Source organism: Sinocyclocheilus grahami, unplaced genomic scaffold (genome assembly GCF_001515645.1).
Source record: "Sinocyclocheilus grahami isolate Dianchi unplaced genomic scaffold, SAMN03320097.WGS_v1.1 scaffold1872.1, whole genome shotgun sequence".
In the NCBI taxonomy this organism is placed as follows: Eukaryota; Metazoa; Chordata; class Actinopteri; order Cypriniformes; family Cyprinidae; genus Sinocyclocheilus; species Sinocyclocheilus grahami.
In genome coordinates, this window is record NW_015507051.1 from 96451 (window position 1) to 118971 (window position 22521).

General features: G+C 35.9%; 1 pseudogene; it reads right to left on the minus strand.

Annotated features, from left to right (window-relative positions):
- Positions 1–354: 354 nt before the first annotated feature.
- On the minus strand, positions 355–18363 carry LOC107573125 (origin recognition complex subunit 3-like; annotated as a pseudogene).
- Between the last annotated feature and the right edge of the window lie 4158 nt (positions 18364–22521).

Here is a 22521-nt window from a genome sequence, read left to right on the forward strand (position 1 = left end):
ATTTGCGCGTAAAACGGACCTTTCCGAAAACTCTCCTCCGAATTCACAAACACTTCGTACACATCAGATTTGATAGTTAAACAAGTGCATGTTAATGAATTCCAATCATTCGTAAATAGGGCGCTCATGCACGCTCATTCACAATTAGCATAATCCCCGCCTATGAATTAAAGCTACGCAAATTGCGTGTCCAGGAACGCAGTGGAGTATTCTGGTCTACTTTCTCAGGTTTGGCTCCAGTATATTGCATAAATGCTAAAAACACTAATAGTCCATATGCCTAACAATAAATATTCAATAACCTGCGTCCACAAAAGCATTTTTAGCAAGCTGAAAAACTGTCAGGCGCTCTTCTTAAAACGGCCAGCTACTGGTGCTGGAGGACGCTTTGGTGGCACAGCGTTTTTCTAGCTGAGCCTGAGAGATGCTTTGGTTGCTATGATTTGAAATATCCACGGCAGTGACATATTACTAGTATCTCATTTTAAGAATATTACTGAATATAAAAATTCAGTAATCAGCAACATGAAATTCTCTATTGTTGTTCAGTTGTTGTACAAGTTGAATCATTGGTTGGTGTAGTATTTGTCCCGCCCCTCCTCCATTGTTTGGACGGCTGGGTAAAAAGTGACAGTGACAAGCAGTTTACCAACTCCCAGCTACTAAAAAAAAAACCCGGGGCAAACAAACTTGTAAAATACCATGATGGCAGTGCATCAATATTCAGTGTCATCAGTTTGCCAAAAAGAACACAGAACGTTTTACGCACCATTTACACGTGGTAGGGAGCAGGTGTAAATTTCTTTCGTACCAACTAACATTTTGAAAATACGAACACTTTCATGAATCCCAAAATTTACGTTAGAACGGCTTTACGGACGATTTACACAAAAATTCGTTCTGCTCATGTTTCATGAATGAGGCCCAATGCAAGTAAGAGATTCATTTAACAGTGTATACAGCTTCAGTGATTATAACGATAGTTTTTTTTTTTTGAGAGTGCTTAAACTCGTGATAGGTCAATGTTAGTGATAATGTCACTTTCTATATATAATTCATTCGCTGTTTGAATAACAGTGGAAAGGAAACGTTATATAATTATCAATTTCTAACGTTTTTTTATTAAATTGTAATCACGTTAAATAAAAATTCAGTCCCATAAAACATTTTTTTTAGCCTACATGACACCCTGGTTCTTGCCTAAAAAGACGAGTTTATGATGTTTAATACATTTGGCTGATTTTAGCCTAACCCTGGAGTTGGTTCACCCTCCGCCTATGATTACAAGCTAAAATGACCACTTTTAACACTACAGTAACAATAATATTTTGAAAAAATGACAGTGAGCTCAAATATTATTTGGTTTTAAACATTCTTCAAAATGTCTTCTTGTTTAACACACAAAAAAAAAAGAAATAAAGTTTTTGAAACCACATAAGGGTGAGCAAAAGATCACAATTTAGACTGAATTTGTCCCTGAAAAGCAGTTCTTGGCTGCATGTGTCTTCACAATACCCACAGAAATGTGATGAGTGTTGAATATACCTTAGCCTTAAATTGATGTCTATTCAGCTAAAAATCAAATCCATAAGGAGCGGTTCACAAAAAGAGCTTTTGCTGACTTTTTGTGGGGGGTTTATGCTTGAGTTTGGGAAGCTCTGCAATGCAACATATGAAACAGTGAAGGAAAATGTATATACTTTGTCTCTTTGAATTTTAATTGAATACAGTGTTTCCCCTAGGTTTACGGCTTTGGGGGTGGTAGATTCCTTTTTTTTTTTTTCTGGACTCCTTTTTAATGGTTAAATTACATTTTATTAATCAAAAAGCATATCTAATTAATTAAAATTAATTAATTTTCAAAATCAGAATACCTTAACTGAATACCCTGGTTAGTCTAAATGAGTGGTCAGTTACCTTCAAGTAGTAGAAAGGATGACTGAGAGCAGCTTGAATAGATGTTCGTGGGGTGACATTGAGTCACTGTCTCAGGACCCCTGAGGAACTGTAGTAGCACACTTCATTGAGTGGCTGGAATTCTGCTGGTGTCAAGTATTCTCTGAAGAGAGACCCACACATTTTATACTGCATAAAGGATTTTGTGAGAGAAGCAAGTATTTAAGCACACCTTGCTCATAATATTGTCTATACTTACCTCACAAGGCTGTCAATAAAGTCCATCACCTGGCTTCGAAGCACTTCGAATGAATTCATTCTCTTTGTTCTTCGAGACTCTTTTTCAAGCAGAGTCTGCGCATAAAATCATGGCAATAGTTCATTTTAAATCCACCAATGCTATTTTTCCAAAGCTGAAACCAGAGTACTTCATTTGTATGGTCTGATAATCCACAACTTAAGTGTTGTCAAAATACAAAAAATTTCAGTAGTCGGTACATATCCTAGTAAATTCTTGATAAAAATATCAATACCATGTTGTGTTGCTGTTTAAGGCAGTCTATATTAGATGTGTCAAAGTGTGAACATAGAACCATTGCATGGAGTAAGTCAGAAATAATGAGGCATCTATTTACTGTCTGTGACTGCGACACATTGTGCCACATCCAGTGTAAAATGTATTACTGAAGGCAATGCAAGTATCTTGCTAGGCATTGCTGGCTTGTTGCTTGGTGTTGCTAGACATGTCTGGTTAGTAGATCTTCCAGCTAGTTCAATTACATTACTAGTTTTACATTACTAGGTACAGCTGTTGTTTATATAATCATCATTAATATAATTATTTTCTAATGATGAAATAAAAGATTCTTATCTTTTATTTCATCATTCGAAAATAATTATATTAATTATATTAATGACTGATCAGATTTTAAAACACTAGACATTATACACTTGCTAATTTCAGCCTTAACCAGAGGTGCTACAGTGATTATAAAAACAAACCAACATCAATATTAATATAATTGTCTTTAACAGAGGAATTTGTGGTGAAAAGCTACATTACTAATGATGCTGTACAGAAAATTCCACCAATCACAAAGCTGAAACAAGCAATATACCAAAAGCACTTTTTAGCTCCACCCACTCCCATGAAGCACCGTAAATTACATAATTGAAATGGGCTCCCAACACTCAAAATATTTATATAATTTTCACTCACTTACTACATAAATGTAAAACATGTTAGTGGTAAACAAATTCCAGATTATTTAAGAATACTTTGCCTTTTGAAGCTGAAAGAGATCTGTTTTCTGATATTCCATTTTTGCTGAGATGACGCCATTCCCAGAGGAATCTTCTGAAGAGACAAGAGGCAAAGCAATGTATTATTAAGGGTATTGTGCATCATTTATTTTTTATCTTTTCTTTTTTTTAATAATTACAAACATTATGAACAATTCAAAAATTAACTAATTGTAGCATAAAGGTAAATTCAATTTTTACAACCTTTATCTACTAAAGGAAATAAAAGTGTATTATTGCATCCCGTTATTACAGTAAAACCCAAGTTATTTTCTACATTATGATGCAGAAAACAGATTCAGGCAAAAATCACATTCAAAAAATATAAAACACGCTCCCCCGGTGAGAGACATGACCATGCCCAACAACTTTGTAAATGAGGCAAAAACTAGAAAATTGGCTAGTAACATGCCAACAAATAAGGATTTATTGTAACACTATCATTTTAAGAAAGATTTATATCTACTCAATACTATAATAACAATACCCATGCACATAAAAACAGACAGCTGCTTGAGGTGGATACATTTTTTATTCAGTAAGAAATTGTGCACAAACTACCACGGAAACATGTTTTATGAATACATACAGTGGGGCAAAAAAGTATTTAGTCAGCCACCAATTGTGCAAGTTCTCCCACTTAAAAAGATGAGAGAGGCCTGTAATTTTCATCATAAGACCATCAAAACGATTTGCTAAATTTACGGACAAGCTTTTGATCCCAAACAACGCATCTGCTGCTGATTGATTGAAATGCAAAGTGATACTTTAATTTTTGAAAATGCAACTTGGAACACATACTGAGTCTAACTTACCCTCCAGTGTTTCTAATCTGCCAATAAAATCTTCCAATTGTTGCAGAGCATTTTGCATTCTCTTGGTATTTGCAGATTTAAGAGTTTCAGCACACTTCCGCAAAGCTGCAACAAGCTCATCTTTTGCTAGAATCCTGCAGAGAAATAAGAATTAAGAGTGACATTGAAACTGGAGAAATTTCTCCAATAAAAACAGGAACCACTGAATCAAAATATATACCTACCATGTATTCAGTAAAAAAAAAAAATAATAATAATATTATATAAATTAGAACAGTGAAAAACAGAGGAGCCATTTTAACAGTTTCACAGCATAAATATTTTCAAAAAATATTGTACGGTCTTGTATTTCATTGTTTTTATACAAACCTATACATATATAGTGCTTGATGCAATGTAACAGATAAACATCAGCCACTCTCATCGATAAAGTCATAGAAAGTTAACTAGCCAATAGCCGATATCAGTCAACAAGGATGATCTTGGCCGATACTGATGTTCTGCCAATATATTGGTGAATGTCTACTTCCTACATAGAATCACACAGGGGCAATTATGCATGGTACTGAAAAGAGCAAGTGGCTAAATCCTGTAGACAATATTTGACACTGCATTTAATCCATCCTATACCAACAGTGTAACCAACAGTGTAATTAATATACAGGTGGGTCTCCAAAATTACAATATTGTGCAATATTTCAAGCAATTTTTGTTGTTTTAATCTTGATGATTACAGCTTACAGCTCATGAAAACCAAAAATCATCAACTCACTATATTATAATAAAGAGGAATACAGAAATGTCGACCTTTTGAAAATAAATGAACAAATCTGACTTATCAAAAATTGTTAATGCATACACTCTATACTTGGTCTGGCTGCTTTTGCACAAATTACCGCATCAGTGTGGTGTGGAGGCCATCAGTGTATGGCATTGCTGAGGTGTTATGGAAGCCCATGTTGCTTTGATAGTGACCTTGAGGTTGTCTGTAATGTTGGGTTTGGTTTCTATCATTGTCCTCTCTATGGGGTTCAGGTGAGACGAGTTAAGCACAGCAATACCATGCTAAGCAAACCAGTTACTAGCAGTTTTGGCACTGTGGCAGGGGCAGAGTCCTGCTGGAAAAGGAAATCAGCATGTACATAAAGCTCGTCAGCAGATGGAACCATGCTCTAAAATCTCCAGGTAGAAGGCTGCATTGACTCTGGACTTAAAACCTAGTGGACATGACAATTCTCTCAACGCTGCTTGTTGGTTGCAAAACTTTGAGACCCACCTGTACATTTAAAGTTGTGTGTGCTACAATATACATTCCAACCTTGCGTTCCAACCTTTATCCACCACCTATGAGATGGTTAAAAGTGGAAACAGAAAGGACATGTATGAAGGCAATATAAACCAATATAAAGCAGTACTTACCATGCAGAGCAAGGTAACCATTTCACCCTTACTTCTGCTTGCCCCTACAGAAAGACACAAACATATAATCAGGTTTTGAATTTCATAATTTTTGATACAGCAAAAAGAAATGCCAGAGAAATTTCCTTTATTTATTTATTAAAACTAACATCATAAAGTATGATTTTTTTTTTCTACTTTGAACAATGATGGAGCTACAGTATATGCCTGCCTAAATGCTGCGGGGATAGTTTGTAGCGTGTATGTTTCTACTTGTTTTTGTCTGCCTTGTTGAGAGAACATTATATTTCACACACTTTAAGCTCTATTATTTCCTTATGTAATAGGATTAGTCCAATGAATCGTTCAGTTTGTAATGCATACCAAACCGAAAGCCTCGTACCAAACAGTTCATATATACACATACACACACACACACACATATACACAGGGGCAGTTTCTTCATAAGGGCGATTGGGCGACACACCACCAAAGTGCGAAAGGGAGGGATTTTTTTCTCTATCACAGCTGTCACTGTTCTAGATTGCTGGTTCTGCCTCTGGATATACTGTCCAATCAGCGTCAAGTCACATTCTGTGGAGTACCGCCCCTTTTTGGGCGATTTCACTATGGCCGAGAATCGCCCAGACTATTCTCATAGAACTCCATACAAACATTTTTTTTTTCGAACTGCAGGCACTGCAATGCAATCTCTATGAGTTCTGGGAGGGCGAGCACTAACATGCTTTCATCATCATACGTAACCTTAACCCGTGCAGTGATTGGTGGGAACAAACTCTATAAATAAGAAATACAAAGTCAGGACTAGTTTGTATGGGCTGAATAAAGCAGACCAGTGAAGTTTAGATGGATGACGATTGTAATGGAGATAAAGTCAATTACTTTGACATACAGGAGTCGTGCATTGTTAGACACGCCCGTTATTATTAATGTGCAAATAAACACTGTGTATGTGCGCTCTCCAATAGCTTTTTGCACAAGCACATTTCAGTATGCTCGTATGTCTGGCAAGACACTCGCTGAAGAAGCGTGTTATTATAGGAGTTTGCGGTGGTCAATGGTGTTTATATACATATGGTCATGAACACTCACTCTGACAGAGGAACTGTTCACTGGTGATGTTGAGCTGCCTTAAGATCGCCATATTCGACAAATTCAGAATGTTTTTATTTACTTTTTAAATTTGTGCTTTGCTCTGTTTAATCATTCGGAATGGATCGGTATATACTTATATACAGTCAGCTTAAGGCAACTGGTATAGTGGTCTTTTGAAGTCTCCGTGTGGTCGTGTTTGGTATTGCAGCTTCACTTGTAGTTATTTATATACTGTATGTATAGAAAATGCTCTCTAAACAAACATTTTTTCCCCTCACAGTTTTTGCTGTTGCACTGTATACATAAATTGTGAATTATGAAAATTAAATTTTTTTTTATTTATCTTGAATAAAGCTTGCAGAAAATATAGTTTTGTGGGAATCATCCTCAATCTTTACCTTGGTAAAACAATTATCTTTATTTAAAATGTCTCAAGTCTTACTACTTACTACCTAGACAATTTTTCACCAGCCGCCACTGTGTGTGTGTGTATATATACAGACACACACACACACACACACACACACACATATAAAAATATATATAAGGGGTGTAACGGTACACGTATTCGTATCTAAATTTTTCCGTACGGGTCTTTCGGTTCGGTGCGCATATGTACCGAATAAATACATTGTTTTAACCACTGCACGAGCAGAACTTCATTTGAAACTTCCAGTTTTTTTATATTGTTACTTTTGATAAGAAACAAAGTCTCATCTTTCAAATTATGTCCTTTTTTTCAGGAAATTCAAACAATAAATGCCGTTTTGGTGCTCTTTTGGTGCTCATGGCAGATCGCTGTATAAACACCTCAGTTTAAACGGCAGCGCGATCATCTCTTCCCCTTTATTAGTTTTAACGTGAAATAAACATGAATGAACATCTCACACCTCATGTAGTCGCTCGATCAGTGTTTCAACCTTGGAAAGACAGCAATAAAACAGCTTGTAAAAAAAAAAAAAGTCACACAGCATTTTTTTACAGCATCATCAGTAATGTAAAAGGGCTCACTATAGTTTAGAGCAGGGGTCTTCAACTAAGGGTGCTTTCACACCTGTAAATCGATTGCTTTGTTCTGAAACCGGGATTAAAATTATTACAATGTTGCTTTTTATTCTTGGTGCGGTTCACTTTCACACGGCAATGTTTCTAAACGGACCAAATTTGTTAATACAAATCACGCGCGAGTAAACCGTTCTCTCATTGGTCAAAGTTTCATGGTTTATTTTCCAGGATTCCACTAGCTGTCACGGCTGTCATCTGTCAGGGTGGAACGACAACAGCTTTGCGAGCTTATTGTTGTTGTTTTTTGTAGATGTCGTTATATTAACTTATCACTTTGAGCAGGAGTCCAGGATTCCTCGGGAAAACATTTTTAAAATGCACATACTAAGAAGAAGAGCAGTAAGACGGCATTATAAAATGAAAAAGTGTGCTTTGATTTTGAATGGCGAAGACGTGCTCACCCACAGACATTCACATGGTTTATTTTGAAGTATTAGCAAAACAACACAGCTAATGCTTTTCACAGAACTTACATAATTACCCATTATACATTGTGATATAGCCTGGTTCGTTGGTCCGTTAGATCAGATTACTTTCTCACTTCTACCGAACCGCTCCAGAGTTCGTTTTCAATCGAGCCGAGACCACCTTGTTCAGGTGATCTCGGACCGATTGTTTTGGCGCGGATCCGAGTGCGATTGCCATGTTCACATATGCCCAAACAAACCAAGCTAAAGGGGGAAACGCGCCAGGTTCCGAACCAACAGGCTAGGTGTGAAAGCACCCTAAAATTGCTTGAGGTCCAGTAATGAACCCTCCTCACCAGCAGAGGTCCGGACAATTATATAGGGTTGCAGGTTATTTAAGCTTATATTTAAGACTTTTTAAGACCTGCACAAATAAAATTAAAATGACTGTAAAAAGCATGATTTAAAGTTCAGATACAAATTTTCACAAAATCAAAAAGGTTTTTAGAATGATTAACTTCACATTTCAGCCTTTAAACCATTTTTTTAAGAAAATGGAGGCAAAAGTATCAATTATTAGGCTATATTAATTTACATAATTATTATCAATCATTATAGCCTATTAATTAAATAACATTAAAATATATTTTACTGTCTTGTTTAAATTTTTATAATGCATTATATTCTTGTCGATCCACCAGTTCACATGTACAACTGCGTGTTTGCAGCTTAAAAACATGGGTTGAGTTTCACATTGGTCCGATCAAAAACAGCACATGGGCTTAATAAAAATGCACATTCATTCTTTGCAAGCAGGTGGCGTTTTTGGAAAAGCAGAAATACAGCGGTTTCCCTGGTAACTGCAGCACAACAAACCAAGCTAAAGGGGGAAACGCGCCAGGTTCCGAACCAACAGGCTAGGTGTGAAAGCACCCTAAAATTGCTTGAGGTCCAGTAATGAACCCTCCTCACCAGCAGAGGTCCGGACAATTATATAGGGTTGCAGGTTATTTAAGCTTATATTTAAGACTTTTTAAGACCTGCACAAATAAAATTAAAATGACTGTAAAAAGCATGATTTAAAGTTCAGATACAAATTTTCACAAAATCAAAAAGGTTTTTAGAATGATTAACTTCACATTTCAGCCTTTAAACCATTTTTTTAAGAAAATGGAGGCAAAAGTATCAATTATTAGGCTATATTAATTTACATAATTATTATCAATCATTATAGCCTATTAATTAAATAACATTAAAATATATTTTACTGTCTTGTTTAAATTTTTATAATGCATTATATTCTTGTCGATCCACCAGTTCACATGTACAACTGCGTGTTTGCAGCTTAAAAACATGGGTTGAGTTTCACATTGGTCCGATCAAAAACAGCACATGGGCTTAATAAAAATGCACATTCATTCTTTGCAAGCAGGTGGCGTTTTTGGAAAAGCAGAAATACAGCGGTTTCCCTGGTAACTGCAGCACACAAAGCAGCGCAGCACCGGACTTTGAAACGTGCAGCGCTCATATTCAATGAAATCATCGCTTTTTTGAAGTTTAATCATCATATTAAGCCATATCGCAATTCTCGTCTTTCTGTCCCCCAAATTTAAGACCTCCTAAAAATCATTATTAAGACTTTCTTGTACCATTTAAGACTTTTAAAATGCCTTAAATTTGATACAACTAAATTTAACACTTAAGGACTTTTCACTCACTGAAAGTTTCATCTGTCTGCGCGCAGTGCACCGCTCTGTTAACTGTAGTAACAACCCGTGGCGCCATAGGACCGGTGACCGCTCAACTGAGCTGACCTTGATGTGCTTGATATAAATTTGATCTTGTTAGAAAATAGTGTTTGGCATTTTAAATTTCATTATGTTAAAAGGCTTCGCGGTCCGGATTCGGACCGGAGTCCGCCAGTTGGCGACCCCTGATTTAGAGCATAAGCCAAGGTAGAATTTTATCCCCAAGAAAATTTTAATGATAACGGAGTTTATTTAAAGAAAGAGCAATTTGCTTGGTAAACCACTGTTTAATAAAAAAAATTAAAGTTTTTCCCCTTGCTGTACCAAAACTGTACCGAACCGTGACATCAAAACCGAGGTCCGTACCGACCAGTCATGTTTGTGTACCGTTACACACCCCTAACATACATATATATATATATATATTTCTGACAAGTCAGTAGACTAAGTTACCTGAGAAGCTGCAAGGCTGAATCATATTCTTCTGTCTCCCACAAATTTTTCTCAATGCAGGATACATGGAGTTCTCGTATCTATAAGCACAGTAACAGTTTCATATGTGCTGAGCATTAAACACTGTCCATTCACTTTATTTAATTGTAAATTTAGCTGAAAAAAAAAAATGTATACTGTACATCATTGACCAAATCTAGAAAACAAAGTGTGTCACAGCCACAAAGCAGCATGATCCTATTTATTTTAAATGAATATCCATTTTTGATTGCATAAAGTTAAACATTTCTCAACTTTCTGAAGTCACTGGTCATGCCTACGTCTTGTCGCCAGCAAGTCACATTTGCTTGTCACGTTGCCGGCATTAGCCAGCTCTCCACTAAAAATCATACAATCATGCTGCTTTGTCAATAAGAGTTTCAAGCAGTGTGACACAGTTTAACTTAACTGTGTCACAGTGTTAAACAGGCAGTACTAAACAGCCAGCTGTTCTTCTTTTCTTCTCCTTTGTAATCAAGCAGAGGCTGCATCTGAACAGTCAAAATGACTGTAGTATGTAGAATACAGTATGTGAAAGGAGTAGTACTTCAGAATTCACAGTATTCATAAAACAATAGGCAAAAAGTGCCAGGATGACCTACTACTTCTGGTGAAATTCTGAAGAAGACACTTTAAAACCACACCCAATGGACACTTTATTCTTCCATAAGGCCACGGGAGTTGATTTGTGAATGGCAATGAAGTGCCTGAATGGTTTTAACGAACTATGTTTCTATAAGCTTCAGTGTTGTGTTCGTTTGTTTAGGTTTCTCCATGAGAGTCCCACAACTATAATGGATTGTTATTTAATAAATATACAAAAGACTTTGCTTTGAAAAGGTTGGTTACACTTTATTTTAGGGTTGTCACAGTTTAATTATACATTTAAGTACTGAGCAATATCAACTGAAAACCACACATCTTCTAGGGTTATTATTAGGGTTTGATTTACAGTTAGTTGCATATAATCATGCATAATTTACTGTTATTATTATTATAATAATTACTCATAACAAGGACCATGTAAAATAGGGTTATCAAAAGGTGTACTTACATGCTTCCCCAGAGGAAACTTGGGCAGTGATGATGTCAAAGAATGCAGACACTGTAGAATGGGATAGTAATTCTTGTGGTATTTGTGGAGGTTTTTCAGTAATGTTTGACATACTTCCTAAAAAGATATAAATCACAAAAAAGATTAGTAATGCTTTTAAATATGGCAACAATATCTATTTTCCCGCATGTCATGTGAGTGTATACGTATTCTCTGTATACGTATACCAGTGTTGTAACACTAATAAATTAAAGATGATTGTATTTCCCCCTTACTTTAAAAGGGATAGTTCACCCAAAAATCCACGTGCCACAGCTGACACAGAACAGCATACGCTGTTTGCGTTCAGTGGATATTCTCCAAAATGGCACTTCGGAGGAGACCAATTTTAATAAAGTCGTTTTTTTTTTCTTTTGCACACAAAGTATTCTCGTAGCTTCGTAAAATTACGGTTGAACCCCTGATGTCACATGGATTATTTTACCGATCTCCTTACTATGTTTCTGGATGTTGATAGTGTAAGGATCCTTGCTGTCTAAGGGAGGGTCAGAGAGCTTTCAGAATTAATCAAAAATATCTTAATTTGTGTTCCGAAGATTTCCGAGTTTAGAACATGAGGGTGAGTAATTAATGACAGAATTAAAATGTTTGGGTGAACTAACCCTTTAAAACAAATGCCTAGTTTGTGGTTCACTATTATGTTTAATCCCTCCTTAGTCTATTTTAGAGAAATCTGACTCCTGCTGTATGGAGCAGATAATTTCCATTTATAATTGTAGCATCCATTGTCCAACTGAACTAAATAGTTTTTATTTCTGTAAGCAAAATGACGGCAGTGCAGGAAATGTAATCAATGTATGTCCGAACACTGTAAAACCAATAACACTGACTACCACGACAAGTTTAATTTGCAGTAAAAAGAAAACGTGCTCTTTCAGTTTAAGCCACTAGTTATAAAGGGGATTATACATATGTGCTAAATTTGCATTACTTCCAAGTTTTTCAGCAAGATGGAGATGTAGAACAGGTGACAAACACCACTTTTTTTAAAAATAAGATTTAAGCAGCAGTTCAGCAGAGAGAAGTTGCTTTATAGTTTCATCACTGCATCCATGCTGTCATTGATATAAATGTTATATTTTTGTTTTTGATAAAAAAAGTTTCAGAAACAGAACTGATATTAAACAACACATTCAACAAATATTGTCTGCTTGGATCTCATCTATTGACACATTACATTAAACAATACATTCAGACTTTTACTTTAAACATGCAGTGCTGAACTTTTTAGATGATGAGTGATCTTGCAATTTAATAATCGGATAATAACCCTGCTGTCTAACAGGGTTACCAACTGGTTGCCACCTAGAAGACACATGCTTGACCTGATGCAGAGGAAATCTTTTAAGATGAGAATGAACACGCAAGTATTGGTTACTATGCTAAAAAATTAGCATGCTATAGTAACTTCGCCATTAACATTGCTTTTAGTTAACTGGTTAACCCAAAGCTACATTACATAGAACTGCCTATGATTAGCATGCTAGTCTGAGCCGATACTGGACAGAATTTGTAAGAGGAATAGAAAAAAGAAAAAAAAAATAGTGTTTTAGATTTGTGCTATTTGAGTCAATTACATGGACTATTGTGGAATAATAATGTTACCTTGACATGTTCATCATTGGTAAGAAGCCGCACCTGTTCCTGGGGCTCCTGAGTCTCCACATACCTACAAAGACATATGTTCACTTAAGTGTGTAGTTACAGAACTGTTGTGCATCCCTTTACTGGAGTGAACATTGATGTGAATACCTCATGAACGAGGGTAGATGGCGGATTTGTTCAACATTTTGTTTGCTCAATGTCTTGGCAGAAAGCAAGGCCTCTTGTTTTTGGCAGCAAAGCAAGCTGAGAGGCTGGCTATTAAAGTGCTCCAACATGGAGAACTGTAAGACAAAGCGTTTCAAATATCCATATTCCTTAAACATTCTCATATCACATCCAACCTCACATTAATAATGTTTTAGATAACATAAATGAATTTGCAACAATCAAAGTACATTATTATTGAAGTTACATGACTGCATTATCCTTTATGCTCATTACAGATTTGGCCCAATCTCCAAAATAGAAGTTTTGAAAACTTTGTAGTAATTATTACAGTAGAAAAACTGAATTACTTAGAAACCATATTTCAAATACAAAATGGCAGATATCACTGAAAATTAGTTTTAATTATCTGTGTCAAAGCACAAATAGCACATGTAGATGAAGTGATACAACTGCCATGTGTCTATTTGTTCCTGAAATTTACTGCAGATAAGATGGGACTTCGGTATCATTTATAACACTCACATATATTAACTGAAGACATAACTTTCAAAATTTCAGTTTTGGCTTCTTTTAGTCTCCATAATAATGAAAGTGGTATGCATCAATAGCAGAAAGCAACAAAAGCCAAATAAGTAGCAACACTGTTACCAATGTTTGTTTCTCAATAACATATATTCCAAAGCAACAAAGAAACATTACACATGCCACAATGAAAGGTCATTTGAGAGAAGGAAAAAAAAAAAAAAAACACTTTCCTTTCACAAACACTATATATGTCAGCTCACCTGTAGGCCCTTAACAAAATTCTGAACATTGAAGTCATGGTAGAGGAAGACGCCAACCAGCACCTGTATCACCCTACTGCTGAGCTTGAATGGGAACTGAGCGTTCAGAATGAGCTATGAAAATCAAACAATGGCATCAGAAGATTATAAGGAATCAAATTATTGTTGATGTTAACTTGCATTACAAATCGCAATGGTTATTTACCTTGTCAAAAACAGAGGCTAAATGCTGAGTACATGAGAGAGAATGAAAGACCTCAATGCAGAGCAACGATGACACCGAGTGGGGAAGCCTGTGCTGGATAGCACTGGGAGACGTGGCAATGCCAAAAATAAAGACAAATGGGAGCTCCTGAGTGTATCGACTGTTAATAAGATAAAAAGATTAAGGATTTTCAGACCATGATTATATCCACTTTCCAATTTCAGGTATGAAACATTATTAGCATTTACTGAAAAAACAAACAAAAAAACTGGATATACCACTGCTTTCAAGCCATGCAAAAGAAAGTTATATTTAAAAAATGAAAATGGGTCATCAATCAACTGAAACCACTTTTGTCTTTACATTGAAAACTGCTTTGCTGAATATAATGGAAGAAATTTACTTGTAAGAAGACATAACCCACAAAAAAATCCATAAAATAAGGAGTCGGAGCTGAATTGATGGCAAGAATTTGAAGAAAGAAAAAACACCTTGCAAGCACTGTAACATTATTCTATCACACTTCACATACTCCTGCACATTTTACTACATAAATCCCACCTGCAAATAAGGATAAAATCCTGTAAAACTTGCGAGTTGAATGCCTCAAAGTCTTTGAAGATCACGACAACAGGCAAACTCTGAGGCAAGTCATTATTTGTCAAGTTTTCTTTCCTTTCTGGAGAAACTTGGATGCATTTCTGCAAAAGACCAATTATTCTGATTGTTAAAGTAGCTTGGCATACCAAAGTTAAAGGGGTCATATGATGCTGCTAAAAAGAACATTATTTGGTGTATTTGGTGTAATGAAATGTGTTTATGCGGTTTAAAGTAAAAACAAAACACATTTTCCACATACTGTACATTATTGTTTCTCCTCTATGCCCCGCCTTTTTGAAACGCGTCGATTTTTACAAAGTTCATCGGTCTGAAAAAGCGAGGTGTGCTGTGATTGGCCAGCTATCCAGTGCGTTGTGATTGGTCGAATACCTCAAGCGTGAGACGGAACTGTTACGCCTCTCACCATACTGTTGATGCCGTGTCCGCCCGGAGCGACGAGACAAAAACATTCAAACCCATTACAAACGAGGCATTTGTTGCATCCAGTGGGGACATAATTACTGATTATAATGACTTATACTGTCTTTTTATGCGTTGCGTTGCATTGCATCACGCCGCGTAAACATAAAACCGTCTGCATTTGTGATCAGAGAAATAACAAACAACAAGTGCTACTCTACACTGCCCAAAACTCACGTTTGAATCATCAGTGGCAAATCCTTTAAATTAAAACGTACTTACGTGAGTCAGAACTGCCGGCATCTTAGTCTAACGTTATTCTCCCAGGATCAGTAAACAGTCCTCCATAAAATGTGCTGCACACATCTGGATATTTGGGTTAAACTTTTCTGGAACAGTGTTGTAAATACAACTTAACCACTGATTTGTAGTCGTGTCCTCTTTTGGAAGACCAAACAAAGTAGTTTCGCTTTCACAACGAAAAACACAGCGGCCTAGCGGAAGCCCCGGCTTAGCGTGAGCTGAGGCGGCGGGGTTGAGAACGGCGCAGCCGGCGGATCCGACGAAGGAGCAGCAAGCACATGTGACGACCCCGGGCTTCGTCCACGGTGAAAGCCGATCCGGTGATTCACAGCACTAAGTTGATGTACAACCAGCACGGATCAGCTCTAGGCATGACGAAGCGGATATCGCCCTCTTTTGGAAGACCAAACAAAGTAGTTTCGCTTTCACAACGAAGCACACAGCGCCTTCACGACATGGCTGCAGCGTCAACAAAACTAACTTACCAAACACTGTTCGCTTTAAGATTTTAAATCTGAGATGAGCATTTTATTCTACTCGCAATTACATACAGAACAATTACATTAAAAAGAATGTAAATTTACAAAAGAAACATAACCAAAGAGCATCATCTGGAATTTACTTTACCATGGACAAAGCCCCTTTCAGCAAGTAGCACTCCAAAATGTATTCCTTCAAAATATAAACATGTCTTTTTATTGTAAGCAAGCACAGTTTATGTTCTCTTGTCTTCTCCTACCTTGGTAACAGTCTTGTACCACTGACATAGAGCACTAATAGTACACGGTGTCCTTTGAAGCAAAGCTGTATCATCTTCCTTTTCTTCATCCACAGACACTCCACTTCCCATCAGCTGCTCTAGAACCTTCTGAATCAAGAGCTTCACAGGGATTACTGTAAAACATGGTAATATTACATTTTAATGAAAACATGCAAAGGCAAATTATATGCAGATAAGTCTACGCATAAGTCATTGTAAGCTCTATATATGCTTATTTTGCAGAGGATAAGCTGGTCTATTTAATCTTCCACTGAGATCTACATAAGAGCAAACTCTGTACAGGTACAGATGTACATGTGTTTTAACAAATCTGAAATGTTTCACATCCCCAAAAATACACACCTGCACATTCTTTGGCATGAACAGACACCACAAACGGGGTGACAGAATCCTGAAGGAGATTACACAGACTTCGAAATGTCATGGCATGATCTGGCACATTTACCCCTAGATGACAATAAAAGGTTTTACTGAGGTCAATAATAGACGGAGCTAATAGTTGGGCTATGTTGCATGTACCAATGTTATTTCCATCACAACTCTTCAAATTACTATAGTACTGACATGTGCCCTCAAACCCCACTAGAGAGGCTATCACTTCCTGTGATTACCATAATAAAATTAAGCATGTGCCAATATACAATAATATGATATATCACAATAATGAACATGCACTATATTATTATGGGCACTTCAAAATACAGTGAACTATTATTTATTATTCAGAAATCAAAGACTGTAACTGTATTACTTAATAGACCTAACAAAGTACAGTTGTATTGTTTAACTAACGTTAACGTAACTAATGTAACAAATGTAGCCATTTCTCATTGTTAATGTTAGGTAAAGCACTAACCTTAATTAAATTAAGGAGACCTTAATATAAAGTGTTACCTATTGCTCTTTATAATTCTTTTGCACTTTAATCTGTTTGAAACATGTTTACTTTAAACATTTAAATGCAAAGAAGCAATACACAAAAATGTATCGAGTTAAAAAAGCTATTATACTGTTTGTATGTATTATTATATATATTAGTATTTTAGTCTGGCAAGTAAAAAAAAATTGCAAGTCAATACCGATTCTATTGCCAATATAGGCGTATAGGGTTGCTATTGGCACAGCCTGCATGTCATTATTGCACAAGCCCTTGGGGATAAAGCAATCTATCAAATGTGACCATATTTGATTGTGAACATTTTCACAAATCAGGCTTTATTTTAAACAAATGGATTTGCATTAACCCTGACTATTTGTAACTTTCAAACAGGCCAAGGTGATAGTACTTTAAGTTTTCTAAATGTTCAACTCTTGGAGCTATGTGCAATATAAAGAGTTGTGCTGGAAAATAAATAATTACATGAATAAAAAATAAAAATAAAAAAAACTTTTTAGAAAATCTTTGAATAAGAATCAGGCTATACCCAGCATTAGAGCAGCTGTGGGGATTTCACTGGCTCTCTGTCTCCAAACATCAGATGAGCAGCCGAGGCCATGCTTTTTAATGAACTCTGCAAGACTGTCAAGTACCTTTTTATTCAACTGATCTTGTATTACCTGTGAAGATATATATTTATCAAGGAACATAAACGTATTAATAAACGAACCAATTTAATGAATTAGACAAAGCGGTTGCAGACGGCAGAGGAGGATGTACCTCTGTGTTCATTTGAACCGTTTCCCATAACTTCTGACCGATTCTAAAGCGATCGCTGCCGTTATCGTCACTATCATCCACCAAATATCCACCTACATGCAAATAAATAAAACGAAGATGCTCGATAATGAATATAAGTATTTGTAAAGTGATAATAATGATAATAATTACTCACCAACTCCTAGCTGTCGCTTTCTCTTTTTGGAGGCTGACTTAAAAACAAAACATCCCTGAAAAACACCATCTATAAGTCTGGATATGTGTCATTATGTGTCGGCTATATATATGTATCATAAATGTATTAATATAATTATTATTATTAACAAATACGATTAATTCAGCCACGTAAGGATTAATGCATGTCTGCTCAATATTACCTTTGACACTGATGAAGTCATTCTGTCCTTCAAAACCCAACAGTGAGTGAACAAGCTTCAATAAAACAGTACACCATGCGTTCATTCTACCGCTTTTTTCTTCTTCTTAATATTTCAGGTGCATTACCGCCACCTGCTGGGTAGTAGTGTGGGTCTCGTACAACCTTATTCATTCTGTCCTTCAAAACCCAACAGTGAGTGAACAAGCTTCAATAAAACAGTACACCATGCGTTCATTCTACCGCTTTTTTCTTCTTAATATTTCAGGTGCATTACCGCCACCTGCTGGGTAGTAGTGTGGGTCTCGTACAACCTTATTCATTTTAGCTCCTTAATTATTATTTCTGAATTTAACTGTCTTTTGCAGATACTGCATTGAAAAATTAAATCATTCATCATGTGAACTCCTTAAAGTAAAATGTTTGTCAACTCAAAATTCATCTTAATTTTTAAAGTTGGAAATCAATCACTTTCTTTAACTGTTATAATGTTTCTCTATTTTATTCAAGGTATTATTAAGTGCAATATGTACAAATCTAAGTCTAGAAATGTTCTTTATTTCTATTTATCCTTGTTATTCTACCTTTACCAACATTTCTTTATAAAACCATCTTCATGTTTTCCTTCACATGTTGTTTAATTAAAAACTGCATTTTATCAATCCTGTATATTGTCTGAAGGATCTCAATCAGCATATCAGCTCTGACTCTGTAACTGTTTCTAATATCATTGAAGATAATTTTGAGTCAGAACATATAAGTGTCTCTGTGGTCTATTCTCAGTAACCCACTGTAATGCCTTTAGGATTGCACTAATAGTCTGACATTCTTTAATTGATTTTGACATTAAAAGCTGGTCCTGTGAATGCAACACCTGCTATATTTTCTATATTTTTTCATGCATCTTAATGTACAAGAACATAACTGTTGTTTTGGATTTCTAACAATGTCATGTGGGTTGTGGTATTAACTATTGGGGAATTACTGACCATACTGCTGGATTTACAGAATATTAATTTATTTCCATTTATTACTTTATAGGTACTTTTGTTTTCCATCTTTTCTTTCTCTCAGCATTATTTTATTGTGGCTTTTGGATGATCTTGATTATGTCCTTGTATACTGACCCAGTAATTTAACGTCATTTGTATTCTAAGGGTATTTCTCCTGTTTCAATCTGTATACTGCAGTTGTTGTAGATCTTATAGCCCCTGTTAATAACCTTAATGTCTTATATTGAATTTTGTCAAATTACTTCAGCACACTGGTGGCAGCAGGTTGAAACACTATACATCCTCAAGTGTTGATAGTATTAGTTCAATATTGTTCATAGTTTCTGTTAATAAAAATAACAATTGGTCCCTCGATATCTCTTTGCCGCCTTGAAGTTCTCAGTTCCTTAAAGTGTATTACGGCCGGGAAGCAAGAAAACACACATTCAATGTATTCTCAATACTTCAATTTATTCATAGATACAAAGATATTATATAGGCATATGTCGAGGGGAGTTTCAACCCTTTAACCAATGAGAATGTATGACATACATATAGGATCTTTGGCCAAGAACATGTGTTTATATAAAATAGCCACATGTACAGAAAAACATGGACATATTAGGAATAGACTTTGGCGAAGGATGCTGAACTCGCTTCATAGTTCATCACGAACTCCTTTACCTTGTAGTCCTAGCATTCATGTCCTTATTTGGGCATTTGAACCAAGAAAAGCTAATGCATACATGTAAGCATGCGTACCTCGAATATGAGTAAGAGATATTTAAAACACAATACAAGAGAGAGAGAGAGAAACAGATAGAGGAGGGGGATTCAGAGAGAATGCGTTGTATAGGGAGCGAGTGAGAGAAGGAGAGAGGAAAAGGAGGGGTGAGGCATATCTGGAACCATTCTAAAGACAGAGAGTGTTTTCTAACAGTTTCATAGCCAACCTCTCAGCTACCCCAGTCTTCGCCCACCAAGCACCTCACTAAATTCTGTATTTTTTTGCATTTACCAATAATTTTCTCAATGTGTATTTTAAATGTTTTTAGTCAAACTACAAACCTAAAAACCTAAAACATTAGACTCTTTCTATCCCCTGACAATATAATTTCAGTTTTAGCTCTTTATTAATCTTGTTTTGAGAGTAATACTGTTTTTGTTTTATCAACAGAAAATATAAAACTCCACTGATATGACCATTTTCTACAGTCCGTTTCCTTGAATGCTTGATAACTTAGAGATCTGCCAAATAAAAAAATCTTTAATCCATCTAATTATTTCCTATTAACACAAACTCTCCTGTATTTAATTATCAGACCTTCTTTCCACATCATATTAGGGATGGCACCGAATAGTCGAAGATTCGATGCTTCGATAGGAGGAGCCTGATTCAACTACCAATCTCACAGTCGAATATTCGCGGGGTTATAATCGTGCCATTTGGCTATATGGGGGTGCTCAAATGTAATCAAGTGATTTCAAAACATTTCAGCCGATTTATATATATATGTGTATATATTATTTATTTCGTATAAGATGCATTTTTGTTGAGCTGCGCTGCAGTAAGCGCTTCATTGTAGTACTACAGCGCGAGCAGGACAAACAACAATGCAGAATATTAATAACTATGACTGGGACTGGCATATACATAACAATTATAATGAGAACATTATTATAATAAAACGCTGTGAATTTTTTGAGTTTAGTTGCCGTGTTTCTGCACGTTGTTGCGTGAAGAACGCGTCCACCTTCATTCAGAGCCGCACAGACACGTTCGTGCATTTGGGGCATTTTGTGCAGATAGCCTATGAAAACCAGTGTTGTGCTGAATTCTGCACCCCTGCCAGATTATGCACCCCCTCGTTGAAGTCGCTACCTGATTGCCTAATCCCAACCCCACCCCTAATCCTAACCCCTCCCCCACACCTAATGCTAAACCTACCAATATTAGGGGGTGCATAATCTGGCAGGGTGCAAATTTCGGCATTACTACACCGGCACCCAATCCCTACAGCCTTCATGGTGGAGAGACACGCTATTCACAATATTTGCAAAATACAGAAGAATAGCGGCATACTCGCCAGTTTAATTTAACAGGAATGACAAGGAAAGAAAATTAACTAAATGGCTTAAACAACAAAACAGTAGGTAACATAAAATAATAAAGAACTAAGTAATCACAAGAATGCACAACAAGATTCTCAACACCAAGAAAGAAAAGACCCACGCTAGGCTATAACGAGACATACGCACAACACTACCAACAGCTCTACTCTCTCTCTCTCTCTCTCTGGCTTCCGCCTCCTCCCGTCCCACTATTTCAAAAGATGCTGGATCTCCAGGGACGAATCAGCAGATGCGTCTTTTACGTCCAATTAGGGCGGAGTCACCTAAGAGAGAGCGAGAGCGAGAGACTACGTCCCCAGACGTAACAATATATATATATATATATTTTTTTTAAAGATGCTTTTTAAAGATGTCTCCTCTGCTCACCAAGCCTGCATTTATTTGATCCAAAATACAGTAAAAGCAGTAATAGTCAAATATTTTTACTATTTAAAATAACTGTTTTCTATTTGAATATATTTTAAAATGTAATTTATTCCTGTGATTTCAAAGCTGAATTTTTAGCATCATTACTCAAGTCACATGATCCTTCAAAAATCATTCAAATATTCTGATTTGCTGCAAAAAAAAACAAACATCTATTTTTATTATGTTGAAAACAGCTGAGTAGAATTTTTCAGATGATGAATAGAACAGCATTTATCTGAAATGGAAATCTTTTGTAACATTATGAATGTATTTATCATCACTTTTGATCAATTTAAAGCATCCTTGCTAAATAAAAGTATTAATTTCTTTCACCCCAAAAAAAAAATTCTACTGACTCCAAGCTTTTGAATTGTATAGTGTATAATGTTACAAAAGCTTTTTATTTCAGATAAATGCTGATCTTTTGATCTTTCTATTCATCAAAAAATCCAGAAAAAAATGTACTCAACTGTTTTAAATTTTGATAATAATAATAATAATAAATGTTTCTTGAACAACAAATCAGCATATTAAAATGATTTCTGATGGATCATGTGACACTGAAGACTGGAGTAATGATGCTGAAAATTTAGCTTTGATCACAGAAATAAATGACGTTTTAATTATATTTAAATAGAAAGCAGTTGTTTTAAATAGTAAAAAAAAAAGCACAATATTTGCGTTTGCTGTATTTTGGATCAAATAAATGCAGGTTTGGTGAGAAAAGACTTCTTT